Genomic DNA, 12,039 nt, shown 5'->3' with positions numbered 1-12,039 from the left:
GCCCTTGAGTGCTGCAGAGGCAGCCAGTATACTTCTTCAATCACCATCGACCAGTGATGTTGGCTCATCGCAAGAAAGCAGCAGCAATGTCCCTCAATCAACACAGGTTGTTGTAGCTCATCTGACGAGTGTTGAACAACCACAGCGGCAACAACAATCACATGTGCAAGTACAAGCCCAAGTACATGTGGAAGGAGAGGCAGCGCAAGGAGATGCGCAAGCAGAGGTGCATGGAGGGTCACAACAAGTGCCCACAATAGTTGTTCCTCCCGAAGTAGGGGCACATCAGGAAATCGACAATCAAGGCGAGGTATCATTTGAGGAAGCCACTCCTCCTGATGATCCTTCATTGTCTTCCACACCCCTAGCAAGGAAGAGATCAAGGGTGGTGTCTACATCCTCTTCAAGCACACCTCCTTCTGATGATACGGATCAAACTTGGGAACAAACAAAGGTAGTTAAGCGTAAAAGGAAGCTCGTCCAAAGTCTCAGAGTTATGGAGTGTGATGAGTCTCAACAAGAAGTGGCGGATACTGCTGCTGATGAAGACTCTGCCAACGACGACCCAGTCATCATAAAGGTCACTGCAGCCCCAGCGGGCATGCAGCAAACAGACATTTTGACCCTAGCCCGAAGAGCTGCTGAGCGTGATGATGATGTTGTCGATGAGGAGGCAGTGGAAACACCACAATCATTGGAGTTAAGTAGTACACCAACTCGTCCCGCTTCCATATTTCTTTCTGGCAAGAAGAGACCTCCGTCAATCTCGACCTTAATTAGTGGCGGTGAAAGTGCAAAACGTACAAAAGTTGGGCAATCCACATCCTCCACTTCATCTGGCATTAGCTTCATGACCACCACCACCAGTATCGCCGCCTCCTCCATGTCCCACAGACACTTCAAGTCCCCAGTTTGGGACTTCTTTACTGTTTGTCCAAAAAATCCAAAGTTTGCCATTTGTACCATTTGTAAGCAAGCAGTTAGTCGTGGTAAGCCAGGTACCAACTATGGTACCGGAGGCCAGAGAGGTCATCTTAGGAGACAGCACACTGTCAAATGGTTTGCGCACCTAGATGCGATCAAGAAAGGCCAAATTCAAGGAAACGTTGATGTTTCATCTGATGATGACGAGCAGGAAGAAGACGTGTCAAACACTTCCCTTACACCCAGTACCCCTGTCAGCAGCACACCCAATGTGAGGCACACTAAGAGTGTTGGAGCGAGTGAGACACCAACGCACAAAAGTTCACCAGCGAGCAAAATTGGGTCAACGAAGTCATTATCAGCCCGTAAATGCTTGGTCCAGGGCAACATTAGAACAATGCTTACTTCAGACGTGCCATATGAACGCAACCACCCACTGACGCGTCTGTATAACACTAAGCTGGCTAAAATGCTAGCTGTGGACCTTCTACCTTTTTCTTTTGTAGAAGCGGTAGGTTTTCTTGAATTAGTGGCAACGCTCTGCCCTAAATGGAAGGTTCCGAGCCGGTTCTATTTTGCCAGAGTTGCGGTTCCAGCACTACATGAAGATGTGCTGCAGGCAATTGGGGCAGCTTTGCAGAAGAGTGCTGTTCACACAATACATCTGACAACAGACATGTGGACCAGTGGCCCAGGCGATGATTACATGTGCATCACTGCACACTGGGTCTCTTTTTCAGGTGTTATAGCAAAGCTAAACGCAGGTGTTGACCCGGACCAAGTTTTCAAAGCTGCTCGGAAACATGCAACACTAGCCATGTTTGGCTTGGAGAAAAGTCACACAGCAGAAAACCTTTTGGAAGAGTTTGACAAAAAGGTCTTGACAATGCTATCCCCCCTAAAACGCAAGATTGGTTATGTTTCCACGGATAATGGCGCCAATGTAGTTAAGGCCATGTCGAAGGGTGACCATGTTAGAGTGCCGTGTTTGGCGCACTGTATCAACCTGGTAGTTCAAAAATTCTTGAGTGATAAAGAGAGTCCAGCGTTCGAGGTAATGGCCACCTGCCGCAAAATGTGCAACCATTTCAGCCATTCTTTTAAGGCCCGGAAGCATCTGCGGAGACTGCTACTTGAACGTGGAATGCCAGTGAAAGCACTCATCCAGGAGGTGGCAACACGTTGGAACTCAACCTTCTACATGCTTGAGCGTCTGTATGAGCAGTATACGGTACTCGATCACTATTTCTTGACAGAGGCTACATCTCAGAAGGAGGACCTGCGGATGAGTAAGGCGCAATGGGCCATAGTTAAAAGCCTGACAGACATGCTTCGTCCTTTTGAGTTCTTCACGCGTGCAGTCAGCCAGGAGGACTGTAATTTGGGAAAAGCTATCCCATTGTTGTGCATACTGGAGCACCAACTGATGGCGGTTTCTTCTGAGTTTCAAAAAGATGAAAAAAAAAAACCCATTTCATTTTGTCTGAGAAATTATTACATCGCCTACGTGGTGATGAACGTCTTAAAAACATCAACTCAGATCAGCATTACATTTGTGCTACTATTCTGGATCCACGCTACAAAAAGGCGCTGGCAGACAACGCATTCTTTCCTTTCGCTGATGCAGATGTTCAAAAGTACAAACATTGGTTAGCCTGGTCAGCCAAGAGGTTTGAAAAAGAACGGCAGGTTATTGAAGGAGAAGCCAGTACATCAGCATCAGCATCAGCAGGCCATCCGCAGTCACAAGAATCCACTTCTGCACCTGTGGCTGGGGCACAAGTGACCTCTCAGCCGTTAAAGACACCGGCAACTGGATCATCTGCACCACACACAATGACAACACTAACAGTGGCTGGGGAGGAGGATTGGCTAAGTTTGATGGGGTATGGTTCTCGAAAAAATGTCACAGCCAGCACAGCAAAAAGTAAGCAAAGTGGAGGAACAGTTGATGACCTTGAGTCGATGGTGCAGGACTATCTGAATGACTCAACAGTGGTCTTTCTTAATGAGGAGCCATTGCAGTATTGGCATGGCAAAAAACAATTGTGGCCACAGCTCTACAACCTGGCTATAAACTATTTGTCTTGCCCACTCGCAAGTGTGTCTTCTGAACGTGTTTTCAGTGCTGCTGGTGGCATTGTAACTCCCAAACGGAGCCGCCTCTCGCCCAAAAATGTGGAGCGGCTGACAATGATCAAGATGAATCAGCACCTCATACCACCAGATTACAAAGTACGAGAAAGCACGCCGCATGAAGACGAGGAGGACAGCAACGTAGATGAGGGGATTTTTTCTCTGTTCGGTGCCACTGACCTCATCCAGCCTGAATTCGCAGAGTATGATGACGAAATCTTGTTCTTATTCCCTGACACCGAGCCCTGAAAATGAGACAATCAATCAAGAACTTTCTTTTTCGTCCTTATTCACTTTTATTCCTGTGTGCTTTGTGTCTCTCTTTCTTTGTTTTGCACAGTTAATTTAATTCAAACTTTAATCACCTAATCCCAAAAACAAGACCATCATCAGAACTGTCTTCACTTGTTTGCTTATTGATTTGAAGGTGCCGCAGTCTACATTCCTCAGGTTCACAAGTTCTGAAGAACATGCTCCTCTATCCTCCTCCTCCAGACTGCGATTTCCCTCCAAGCAGAGTGCTGGATTACGCACAATGAAGAAAGACTCAGCACTTGTGGGGGTGTTGTACTTCTTTGCGGGTGAGTTGACGGTTTTGGGCCCATTGCTGTGAAGCTCTAATAATGGACAAAAGTGTTTTGGACCAAATATGAGGTGGAAATTTCTTGCCGTTTTTGCTGACTTGCTTGCCTTTGAGGTGCTCTTTGGCGGGGTTCCGGGGGTTTGTGTGTAATTTTTGGTGTCTGTCGAAGCACTGCTGCGACAGTCTAATCTTGATTGCATTTGCTTTTCAGGAAATCCGTGGTGGAAAACGAGAGTTATGATGATTGATGACGACCTAGCTGCACAGCGCCGCGTTTGGACCGAAGGCCGAGAGACATTGTAAGTATGAGATTTAGCTTTTCCGCTGTTTGGGGGTGTTGTGTCGGGTGTTTTTTTGCGGGTGGGTTGGCGGGTCTTGCCTGGGGCATTCCTGGGAAGGTCTAATACCGGATACAAGTGTTTTGGACAAAATCCATAAGGAACAGCCTTTTTTTTGCCATTTCTTCAGACATCTTGCTCAATGTAGCGTTTTGGGGGGCTTCCTGCTGTTCGTGGGTGGGTTGCGGCCGGGGTCTCTGTCGAAGCACTGCTGCGACAGTCTAATCTTGATTGCATTTGCTTTTCAGGAAATCCGTGGTGGAAAACAGGAGTTATGATGATTGATGATGACCTAGCTGCACAGCGCGTTACTTTGGACCGAAGGCCGAGAGATATTGTAAGTATGAGATTTAGCTTTTTCGCTGTTTGGGGGTGTTGTCGCGTGTTTTTTTGCGGGTGGGTTGGCGGGTCTTGGCTGGGGCATCCCTGGGAAGGTCTAATGCCGGATAGAAGTGTTTTGGACAAAATCCTTAAGGAAAAGCCTTTTTTTTGACATTTCTTCAGACATCTTGCTCAATGTAGCGTTTTGGGGGGCTTCCTGCTGTTCGTGGGTGGGTTGCGGCCGGGGTCTCTGTCGAAGCACTGCTGCGACAGTCTAATCTTGATTGCATTTGCTTTTCAGGAAATCCATGGTGGAAAACAGGAGTTATGATGATTGATGATGACCTAGCTGCACAGCGCGTTACTTTGGACCGAAGGCCGAGAGATATTGTAAGTATGAGATTTAGCTTTTTCGCTGTTTGGGGGTGTTGTCGCGTGTTTTTTTGCGGGTGGGTTGGCGGGTCTTGCCTGGGGCATTCCTGGGAAGGTCTAATACCGGCTAGAAGTTTGTTGGACAAAATCCATAAGGAAACACCAGTTTTGGCACTTTTTGTAAGTTAGGGTTCGTTAGGGTTAGCCCTAGCAGCAGGATTGCATGTGTTTAGGGGGGTTCTATTGCAACGCGGTTCTGTTGTTGTAGAGCACTGTTGGAGCGATGCTGGCTATGGATACTTTTGCTTGCAGGCAAGTGGTTTGAATACAATCCACGGTCTGTATTTGGGTCTACTGTTACTTTCAAAGTACGTTTTGTAACCATTTTTCTGCTAGGCATCGTTTTTGGAGATATGATTGGGTTCTTCTACATTTTTGCGACTGGCTTTAGTAAGGGTCTTGGTGGGAGCATTGCTGGGAAGGTCAAATTTTGTTCTAAAACACAGTAGTACACCCACCTTGAGGGGAAAGATCCGCTATAATATTTTGGCCATACTTATTGATCCTTAAAAAGGTGACTCAGACAGAGCACGCAATTTCAAAAATATTGTACTGTCTATTAGGGAAATCAAAGTGTCACTTTTTGAACCACACAGCGTACATACCTTTTATTTATTTATCAGTGGTATTGTAATAGCACTTCCTGTTTTCCGTTCAATAATTACAGGCCGGGTTTCAGTCAACATCCGCCAGGCAGGCAGTGGACAGGGTGTCTCTTCTGTCAGTGGTCACCACCACATTGATGGACGAAGCGTCAGCTGGAATGGAGGAGTGCCGCCAATAAGAGGAATTGTTTGCTGCATGCAACTTACTTACCAATTTCAACAGGACAACTCCAACAACATACGCAATACAGATACAGTATCCATTGTTGTCTTTTATTCTATGAGTGTGACTGCATGTGCTTACCTTTAGTTTGTAACCAAAGATTGTCTGTAAACTCTGTATCTTCAATTATTGTTTGTCCATGCTCTGCTTTTTTTTTCTTCTCTCAACAAAACCTACCCAAAAAGAAACCCCCATTCCCATCCATTTTACAAACCCTAACCCTCTTCCCCCGGGCTGTGTTGTTTTGCTTGATGTCTGACTAAAATGACATCAATAATTCCACACACTTGCTAGGGAGGATAAGGTGATAGCAGCAACAGGCTGGTGAAGGAATACGAGGATATCTTCTAGACTTACTCAGCTTCAGTACTATATCTTCTAGTAGTAGTAGCCAATGTCAAATAAATTCAACGCAAGTACTAGTTATACTTGCAATACTTTACCATTTGTTAGGCTACATTATGGCACTGTTCTAGTGTACTGTCACCTGCTATTTTCTCGATCGTACCGTAACCGTTGTAATGCTACAGTAAGGAGTACAAACAAGGTTTCGTTTTCTTTTTTTCCATAGGCATGCAACTGCCACTGTGTCACACCACTAGTACCACCGCAATGAGGAAATGTCACCCGCCCAGGAATGACAACGTTAATCCCCATTTCACCTGGAGCCAGCCCTGGGCCTAGCCCTAATTTCTAACACAAATTACAGGTAAGATAAGCGTTTGGTGGGAGGTAGTATAATGGAGTATTATTTCGGAGTAGACAAGAGATTGACGGTTGTACTACTAAAGTCCTACGACTGTTCAGGAAAACAAAGTTACTGTTACACCCCCGCCCCCCACCCACGAGACTGAAAAGCAGTAAAAAACAGGTATGGTCAGATAAAGTTGAAAAATATATTTATTTATCCCTAACAAAATAATCTCCCTCACCCACCCTAACCCCAACGATTGTCTCTGAAACGTCCCAAAACGATCCCAACTCCCAAATCCCACCCCCCAAAAGTCTATAAAAAAAGGGCAAGGGACACTCCACTACTGGAGGGTGCTGGTGCTGGTGCATGATGCGGCATGGGCATCATACTCCTTGCGGAGGGTGGCAAGCTCGGAGCGGAGGCCCTTAACCAAGGTCTTATACCTCAGGACCTCCTGCTCCAGGTTGGACATGCGGACTCGTAGGCGGCGTTGGCGTTCCTTGCAGCTCCTGTGGGGGGCAGCTGGTATTTCGGTTGCTTGGCGGTGGCGGTCGGCTTTCTTAGCCCGGCTCGGTCCCGCTGGCTTAGTCACGGAGGAGGATGCAGTGGTCACAGTCGAAGATGTTGCCCCGCTCGACTGCGTGTCCTCCTCCTCCTCCAGGGCCACCAGCCGCCGATACTCGGCGACTGTGGCCTCCAGCCTCCGTTGCCGGGCCAATCTAGCCTGCTCCCTCCTTGTTGTTGATTTGGAAGGAGCAACTATATGAAGAAAGAAAGACATAGTCTGTAACCAATGCTCCTTATTAATAACACAAAGTGATTGAGGCGAAAGTTGGGTCACAGAGTACAAGTAGCAAATTGAAAGCACAGTACATAACTATTGAGGACAGTATCTATGTAACCTCCCACTTCTGCATCCTTGCTCTAACAGTAGTGGTAGTTTAATGAACTAATTCTACGACCACTATGGACTTCCATTACAGTCGACTATGACAGTACACCAGTCTTATTCTTCTTCTTCTCTCTTGTTTAGGGAAATGGGTACGTTATCTTATGCAAGCCGGCAGAATGACATGGACACAGCACAGTGAAGTTGCACCCGAGAAAAAAAGTTGCACACCATGATGATGGAGACAGACTTGCGTTACTGTACCGGTCCAGTACATGCAGGTGGTGAAGCTATTACTTTTCTATTACGGGTGGCACTGAGAATACTCTGTTACAAGGGCTACTGCTTAATTAATTTACCTTTCACCCTACAGTGCAAATGAGTACTAGAAAAGGAAACTGAAGAAGCTAACTAATTTGATTATCTATCACTTCACATGGGACGTATTTAATGACAGATGAGATGACTTTAGGTGCTTTGCTTAATATTGAGTGAACAGTGATACACCCACACATGAATGACGTACTACAAGTAAACTAAAGTTATTAAGAGAGGTACGGAGTGTCCACCGTAATAACCAGATATATGCTGTGAATGCAAACGCAATACAAAGTACTGCTACTATTCATGGTAGTATTGGACACATTTACAATTTCTTTTCCTTGCCTTCCCTGCACTGGGACGGACGTGCGGGTGCGGTGGTACATGCTCTTCAAGGTAACACTTACTTCACCTGGCGACCATCTACTCTCTCTAGATACACATGTGCTATGTAAGAGTCAGAGAATACCATGCTCCAGGCATCCATTCAGTCAAAGTATACGCACACATACAGTTTCTGTTTCACCCACCCAGGCTGCTGTCCTTCCACCCATCCTTGCTTCATCATTGACCCAGCCATGCACCATACCATATTCTTTCCTTCCCAGCCACCTCTGGGTCCAAGCAAACACATATCGTTCTTCTTTGCCAGCCATCATACAAGTTCGCGTCCCACTTACTTACACCCTTCTTTCGCTTTTCGTTCATCCCATCCATCACGTTCGTCTAAGAACTTATTGGGATTCTTCTCACCAAAAACTTCACAGCTAAGTCGAAGTACATTTCGAGGAGGCTACTACCTGGTTGATTTGTAATTGTAATACACCCGTGCAGAAAGCACACTATGCAGTCTTCAATCTCAATAAGTAAGGAATATATAGCTTACCTGTTTCCGCCACCACCGTTTGATCCCCCACAGGAACGGCCACCAGCTCTTCTAACGCCGCCTCCTCCCCAGAGGCCTCCGAGTCCAAGTCCAACACAGCCACCTCCGCGCTGGCCCCGTCACCAGATGTTACACCTACAAAGTACATTTAAGAATGTTAGAATACACCACTCACTACTATATAATATTTGGTCTAGGAGAAATGTTAAAAAAACAGAATACAATGTAATAATTTGTGACTGTCTACTCCATAGTAAAAATGTCCCATTTTCCAGGGAAGGCTGTTGTCTTGCTGCACTTTTATGCACAACTGATGAATGCTTGCTTTTGATTTTTAACACGCACCACTTTTTCTCCTAACAGACAGAAGCTTGACTCCTGAGTCCTAAGAACACGACCAGGATCAAGTTCAAACTAGGTGAGAGTTCGGCTCGACCACAAGAAATGTGTCCAATTAATCGTCAGCACTAACCACTTTTCCGTTTACAGTTAAATAGTTTTATGACAAAGTAGATTTTAATAAATGTGTTTACTTTTAATAAAGCTTTTACACTTAAATAGACTCTGTGGTTTTTGTTCCTCTAGACTAGAGTGGATGAGCTAAAGGTTTTGGAATTTTTGCAAGCATGAGTGCCTCTGACACTTCTTGACTGTGCTGTGACTCCGTACTACTCTCTTGTCCTGCGTACGATAATCTAGAGATCATTGGGGATCTATAATCGGTGACTTCGGGAGCTGAATGACTCTGCCACACTATCTAGTCAGTAAGGAGACAGTGCATAGAGGTATTGCTGAATATAATGGGAGTCCAATGGAATTGCCAAATGTCCAATCTTAGTTAGCTACACAGACAGACTAATAAGAATAGTCTAGTAATACCACAGGGAGTCATATTCGAGGCAGGATAAGAATTTATATCCAGTCTACAAGAAGATCAAAGACGATTTAGAAAAAATCGAATGAGGAACGCTAGGAAAAAATAGGTACTGTTTATTAAAATGTAAACTTACTGGGGCCAGCAAAGGAGCCCTCGCCTGCCCGATCCTGGCCTGCATCCTCAGCACCCTCCTCCTGTGTCCTCTTGCCCTTGGGGGGAGCTGATGTACAACATGAAAGAAAGAAAAACCAGAAAACATGGATGAGATTTTTCAACCAAATCAAACATTTCAAAAGAACAATAACAACATATTTTGGAAAAATAGCAAATAGATAGACAACTATTCCACGGGATCTATCTCATGTGGTATACTACGTTATTCGTATTGCCTGATTTGCGGAACGTTGACTTAGAAAGTTCCTATGTAACTCAATAAACAGACTACTAAAGAGGTTTGCCTAGGCCTGGCACTGCAGGCAGCAGTGCGCAACACGTGACAGACAAAGTCCATCCTGCTTGCAGATCAGTGAATACTCAAACTATCAATCCACCCGCCACCACCGCCACTATTTCTTCTGATAGCCATGTGACTGTCTAAAGGAAGGACTGGACTTCAGTCTGTTGGGGCTGATTTATAAGTCCCTTGCGGAAGTTGCGGCTGATTTTCCTCCATTGTTGCGTGCCTTTTCTGACGCAGCGGCAGAACAAAAGACTCGCCATGGTGTTGGTGCGGCGTATATATTAAAAAAAAAAACACATATGGGCATATGGGCGATGCATCACGTTGTAAAGCCCTGCGCCATCAGGGGGCGTTCCGGCGCAAGGGAGGGCGTACCTGCGCAGGAACGAATCCTAAAAGTGGCTGAGGGAAATCTACAAGATGTCAATCAGTCATTTTTAGGACAATGATGCATGACTCAAACCCTGCGCGCTTGAAGCCGACGTACGGCTTGATGCAGCATTGGGGAGATAGGGTACCCCAGAGCATTGCTGGAGCTGCGCCATCGTTGGCACGCAACTCCAGCAATGCGCTGCCTTTACGGCACAGATGCGTAAGGCTTCTGTGACGTTTTGGGCCAATGGGTGGTGGTGGCATGGCACACAATTACTGCCGCATCCCTGCTACTTTGCAGGGATGCGCCGGTAATTGAAAATATGACCCTTACTGTCTAGCATTACGCAGTTCTTTTCTTTACAGTACACTCATACATAATTTCTCAGGCCAATGAAATGCTTCTGAACACAACATACAAAACAAAGAAGCATAGTAGCAAGCAAGGCTACTGAGAAGGAGAGCAGTGCACCTGAAAATGAAATGCATAGAAGATTTTGAAATGTAATTTACCTCAATGTAATCGGCAGCATTATTGCTCTTGGTAAAGAACAAAGATTTGCAAATAACAGAGCAGGATAAAACAGAGTAGTAAATGTACTACTACTACTACTCACCAAGCCCGGGGACCTCTACGCCGAGCGCGTCCAGCAAGTCCCGCTCCCGGTCCATGACATCGGTCCAGCGGTGGGTGGCCTGGTTATATGTGCGCCGGACCCCAGAGATCTTGTACATGGCCCGGCACACCTTCTCCCACCGCTGGCGGCGCTCCCGGATGCCATAGCCGGTCGCGATCTTGCCGCCTCCCAGGATCGTCTTGGGGAGGCGGCGCTGGACGTGGAAGATCAGTGCCGCCACTTCCTCCGCGCTGAAGATCTCCCTCTGGACCACTTGCTCCCCCCTTAAACGCCCGCACGGGAGCCGGGCACGGGGTGCGGGACCCTTCCCCTTCTCAGGGTGCCTCCCGGCTCCCTTTACCATGGTCAGGGCAGAAATAAACTTAAATGATAAAGAAGAAATAGAATAGTGAAGAAGAAAAGAAAAGAGTTTGAAAAAGTAGTTTAAAAGTAAATAAAAGCTGCAGAAAACACAAAAATATAGAGCTAGAAAAATAGAGGGTTAGATAATAAGTAAAATTAGATCAAAAAAACTTCAAACAAGCAAAGGATGGCAGAGATTGAGAGAGGATACAGAAAGCATGCCCAGAACCATAGCAATGAATGAGAAACAAGATGGCCGCGCCCGTTCACGACCGCGTGGGTAAGTTCGCGCGAGATTTTCCTTGCGAGTACGCGCGAAATTGTACTAGCGAGCAGCACACTTTGCGAGATTACACATAGCGGGCGGAAACGGAATTACGTCACGCCAACAAGATGGCCGCGCCCGTGTACGACCGATAGGGTAACTTGGCAAACGAATAGCTAGAAGCGCCTCGCGAACACGCGCAAGATCACGCGAACATACACGTCGCAACAAAAACAATTTTGTATTCGCACGTATTCGCGGCTTCCGAAATCGATCTCGCACGGATTCGCGCCCCAAATAACGCGCGAAATTGCAAAAAAAACGATTTTAGCTAAAATGAAAGCAATGAGCAGGTGCAAAAGTTCAAACTTAACATTAGTAACATTCAAGGTAGTGCTTCCTGATGGGCCCCTCCAGAGTTTGCAACAATTCTATGACCCTGCTATGACCCAAACAGCAGGCTCATAGAATAGCACCATAAAGGTCCTGTAAAAAAAAAATTTCACTGCAACAAAAAGCAAATTACAGATAAGGAAGGAAGCAGGTGCCAGCCAGACTGGAACTTTCAAAATTACTGACACATTAATGAAACACAAATTAATTGATGGCAGTTGAAGAAGGGCAGGTGTGCTTGCTTTTTTCAACCACCATAATCTACAGTGATAAATAAACCTAATAGGTGCCAGTGAGGATGTACTAGAGGGTGGCATGGGTGTCCCAGAGGGTGGCAGTG

The sequence above is a fragment of the Lissotriton helveticus genome, chromosome 3_1 (assembly GCF_964261635.1).
Source record: "Lissotriton helveticus chromosome 3_1, aLisHel1.1, whole genome shotgun sequence".
NCBI classification, from domain to species: domain Eukaryota; kingdom Metazoa; phylum Chordata; class Amphibia; order Caudata; family Salamandridae; genus Lissotriton; species Lissotriton helveticus.
Note: the sequence above shows the minus strand (reverse complement) of the source record.